Here is a 5,131-nt window from a genome sequence, read left to right as displayed (position 1 = left end):
TTGTTTGAATCTTGACTATTTGTATGAAAGAAAATGTTATATTTGTCTTTCTGAATCTGACTTATTTCACTTAATATCACTCCAGTTTGATCTATCTTCCTGCAAATGACACAATTTCCTTCTCCTTTGCTGCTGAATAAAGTTGCATTGTTCATAGATACATTTTCTTGGCTATTGATCTTATCTGCCTAAGGTGATTCTGTATCTTAATGTTAATAGTGCCACAAAAATATGGGTATATAGTTATTTCTCTGGATGCTGACTTAGATTTTTTTGAGGTGTATAACAAGTAGTGGTATAGCTGGAGCAGATACTAGTACTGTTTTTTAACATATTTCAGGAACAAGATACCAATCTTCATAGTGACTACATTAATTTGCATTCCCACCAGCATTGCATAAAGATTCCTTCTACTTCCATCCTTGCCTGTTTTCTTCATGATGGCCATTCTGACTGGAAAGAGATGGACTCTCAACGAAGTTTTAATCTTCATAGCTAAGGATGTTGATTGAATTTTTTTCTCTGAGAGATAAAACATCCCAATGTGGTCCCTTGACAAAGGCACATATCTCAGCTAGGGACTCCCATTTTCAGACCCCATCTGCTTGCTGAATAAGAAGTGTAGTGGAGCCAAGGAATCTGTTTGATAAACCTTCCAGGAATACTGATGCACCATCATTTGTGAGAACCATTTCTGGGGTTTGGGAGCCATAGAAGATTTGTGTTTACCAGCCAAAACCCAAATCCTCCTAGTTGGGAGAATTTGAGTGAACTTGCAGGATGTGATGTTAAGGGGAAGAAATCTGTCATCAAACATGAGCAATATAAAGTAATCAAACTCACAAACAAAGTAGAGCAATCTTCAAGGACCAGAGGAACAGTAAATAGAATGTGTTATGCTAAGGCTATAAAGTTTTGGTTGTGAAAGATAGGTAGGAGAGTTTTCCAGAAAAGCCCAGTGACCATAGTAAACAATACTGTGATGTGCAGTCAAACACTTGCTAAGGGGGTACACCTTAACTGGTTTCAGTTACTGACGTGACTGTGAGCAAATACATGAAAAAAGGAATGGGCTTATTTATGCTCATGATTTCATACATATATTTAACATCTGTTTACAAATGACAGCTAAAGCAAAACTGATGAGCTGAAAACTACAGCGTATAAAACTTAGTAAGATTGAGGCAGTAGGGAAGGCCTTGGACCTTCCCAAAAGCAGTATGCCTTACCCTCTCTATGGGGTATAGGGAATGGAAGGAGGGAAGGGAATGGGAACTTGGATTGGTATGTGTAATAAAAAAATATATAGTTTTCTTTTAAAATAAATAAAAAATTTTTAAAAAGTCAAATATAGAGTGAGGCAGACTTGTTAGTGGAGATACAGTAGGGGAAACCATGTGGAGATGTGGGGGACTAAGAAATGCTGGGAGAAGGCCATTGGAAAGGAGTTTAGTGGTCTGAGTCCCTGTTCATGATAGGTGTAATGGCTATTGAATATTGGGGATTGTTTCCAGTATTGTTGATTCTAGAATTGTTTATATGAATGCCTCCCCAGTTTAGTATAGGGTATAAGCCTAGCTAATAAACTAGAAGTATGGAGTGATAGTAATTTGAGAATTACAGTATCCAGAGAAGAAAAAAATGTAGCCTAAAAGGAGTAAAACATGTCTTTGGCCAAAATATAAATGAAGAAAATCTCAAACCCTTGCTGCAACCTGCACAGTGGCAATTAAGATCTGAAGAAAGGACAGACACATGTACCAAAAATCTGGCATTAGATGGGTTGGGCACTCTGATTGAGATGCACCAGCAGCATGGAAGCTCAGTACTTTTTAAAAGAAAAGGTTAACTTTTTTTGCATTTATTTTACATACCAGCCAATTTCTCTTATCTCTTTCTATCCCCTCCCCTTGCTCATTTACCAGCCCTCCCCATTCTCTCCTCCTCCATATCCATTCAGGAAGGGGCAGGCCTCCTATGGATTTGCACATCAAGTACTGAGCTCCTCGGGTTGAGACAGAGCCAGGTAGTCCAGCATGGGCAACAGGTTACCAAAAGCCATCTAAGCACCAGGGAGAAAGAGGTCCTGCTTTCCTTGTTCTAAGTCTACTAAGAGATGAAGCTACACAGTTGTCACACATATGCAAAGGGCCTATAGAGTGGTATTTCATTGGTATTTTAATGAATAAGGCCTGAAGATCAGTGTTGGGTGAAGCATTGCTTGTTATTCCTGGCCTCTCAGCCATGAAATAACCATTTCGAAAACCATATTATTTGTAATACTGTTTAGCCAATAGCTTAAGTGTATTTCTGGCTAAACTCATATCCTAAACTAACCCATTTCTATTATTTTGTATATCACCACGTGGCTGTGCCTTACCAGCTAAAGATCTCAGCATCTGTGTCAAGCGGTGGATCCATGGCTTCTCCTAACTCCGCCTTCTTCCTCCAGTGCTACAGGCCAAGCCAGCTTTCTTATTCATTAATCAGTAAAATCAACACATAGACAGAAGGATCTCCCACACCAGATCAGAAAAGTAAAGCAGCCACACTGGCCAGCCTTACAGACCAGGCAGCAATGACACACACCTTTAATCCCAGTAGCCACACTAGTTGCCATAGAAACCCCAGCTGGTAGTCATGCACGCCTTTAATCCCCAAACTAGAAAGGTTTATAAAACTGTTCTCAGAGCCGGGCGGTGGTGGCGCACGCCTTTAATCCCAGCACTCGGGAGGCAGAGGCAGGCGGATCTCTGTGAGTTCGAGACCAGCCTGGTCTACAAGAGCTAGTTCCAGGACAGGCTCCAAAACCACAGAGAAACCCTGTCTCGAAAAACCACAAAATAAATAAATAAATAAATAAATAAAAAATAAAACTGTTCTCAGTCTCATTCTAAGGTTTCTTGGAGGCAGGATCACCATTTTTAGAATGCGGTAGAGGTAAGAGCCAGTGGCTGGCTGCTTTGCTTTTCTGTTCTTCAGGTTGACCCCCAATATCTATCTCTGAGTTTTTATTAATCATACTTCAGGACTGGGTCAGCCATGCAGGCTTCCTAACTGTTAGCCTAGTGTCCATGAGCTCTCGTGAGCTCAGGTCACTGCACTTGTGGGTTCCCCTATCATAACCCCCTTGGCTCATACAATCCCTCCTCCCTTTCTTCTGCAAGACTTTCAGAGCTCAGCGCAGGACTTTTATTATATATACTATTGAGAAAGAGGGTTAGTTTGCTATACAGAGCTAAAGAAGGAGAAAGCAAATTAGCTAATCTCTGTAGGGGCATAGTTTTAGGTTGCAGTCATCTGTGTGGAAAAGCTGTGGTTGAGAGTTTCTATATGCATTGATTTCCCCTAAAGGTCAATCATTTATAACATCTGTACATGACCCAGACAAAGGCTATGCCATTTCTCTGAGCTTGATTTGCAAAAAGCTTTGCTATTCCCTTGGATTTGAGGCATTGGGGTTCCTGCCATAGCTGTGATCATGGTAATACACATTCACTCAGGACTTAAAATCCCCACAAGCCCTCGATTTTTATTTGTTTTAGTGGCTTATTCTTTTTATTTTTTTGAGAATAGAAAAAAATAATTAAAGCATCAAATTGTACAAATTACAAATCTGTTCCAAAATATACTTACATTAAATAAAATATGCTTTTCAGTAAGATCTACAGTGAATGACTATGCATTCCAGGAAGCTTCACATCTAGGCAGGGCCAACATTCGTGGAAGAAGCTAAGAGAAAGTGCATCCAATCACAGTTTATAGCGGGTTTCTTATTGCCAATCTGCCAGTCACACCAAACATGTCATTACATCACTGGTGCAGGACACCGACTTTGTTGGGGTTAAGGGAAGCAAGTGCTATCCTCAATGGTGAGTTCATTACAACTTCGGAGGAATCCCACAGCCTAGACAGAGTGTCAGGAAACATGTTAAGGGAAGCGGACAACGCTCTCGAAGCCCAGACACTTTCTTGCTGTGCTGTGTATCCAGGAGGATGGTCTTCTTCAGGACAAGGTCGCAAGACTGGGACAAGCCCAAGGGGCTGACAGGGAGTATGAGGATGGGGAGGAGGGCTTCCTCTAGCTGTTTCACATCAGAGACAACTGTGACAAAGTCCTCAGCACTGCAATCTCCCCTCTTATCATCTGGCATAGCGCTTGATGTATTCATCCATTTTGTCTTGGAAATCTTCCTTGTCTCGTAAATGATGTTCTGCTGCTTCAATATTCAGTGGATCATCAAAATTCAAGAGATCAGTAAATAAAGAGTTTAATCCCCAAACAACATCCTTCAATGTCCTAGTGGGAGCCCAGCCAGTGCCATCAATTGAGTGTTCTCTTAGTAAACTTAGACATATTTCCCCTGTTTCTGTGATATTGGGATGCCAGATTTTAGTCAAGCATTTCACCCTGGGAGGCACCATGCTGTAGGCTTCAGGAACTTCAGTTTCAAACTGAAATGTTCCACCCTGGTAGTGTAACTCTCATTTGGGCTTACAGTCAGCTGAAAGCAATGAAGCTTGTTTGGATCAGGAAAGTGTACTTTACATGTACAGGGTAAATTAGCTTCAAGTTCTGTAACCTCTTTTACAAGCAACTTGTCTCTCATAGAGACCCGTCGAGTAGAGTCAGATGTGGAGGCAGATGTCTGGGATCCTTTGAGACCATCATCCCGCTTCAACTTGCTTGCCAGCGTTAGCATTACTGCTACCTTTCTTCTGGAAGACCGGCAAGAGTAGGGCTAAGTAAGGACCATGTCTCCAGACAACAACTTTAATCACTGCACTCAGGAGGTAGAGGCAAGCCATGTAATGATTCCTGCGCGAGATGGACCAAGCCACGGGTGGGTTCAAACCACGACCACTGAGAGCCCAGTCGATTCTGCGAGCAAGAGACCTTGGCAGGTTGAAAACCAGAGGCCTCACGGTCTACAGACAGAGCTTAAGTGAGGAGTTTATTGAGTTAAGGGTAAAGGGAAGAAAAGAGAGAGACAGAGACCTGCTTGCCTCTTCAGAAAAAGAGGGAAGAAAGCAGAGATAGGTGGAGCTTGTTAAGTATTTTTCCTTGGCCGACAACCCTCTCTGCCAATGCAATAATCCCAGTCAGACCAAATTAGAAGATGCCCAGGTT

General features: G+C 41.8%; 1 pseudogene; it reads right to left on the bottom strand.

Annotated features, from left to right (window-relative positions):
- Positions 1 to 4,056: 4,056 nt before the first annotated feature.
- Positions 4,057 to 4,703, bottom strand: LOC121441268 (annotated as a pseudogene).
- Positions 4,704 to 5,131: the final 428 nt, after the last annotated feature.

This window comes from Microtus oregoni, unplaced genomic scaffold, assembly GCF_018167655.1.
Source record: "Microtus oregoni isolate MIOR12 unplaced genomic scaffold, Mior012 000074F_006, whole genome shotgun sequence".
Classification (NCBI taxonomy): domain Eukaryota; kingdom Metazoa; phylum Chordata; class Mammalia; order Rodentia; family Cricetidae; genus Microtus; species Microtus oregoni.
The sequence above is the reverse complement of the archived record's forward strand: the minus strand, read 5'-3'. Positions and strand labels throughout refer to the sequence as shown.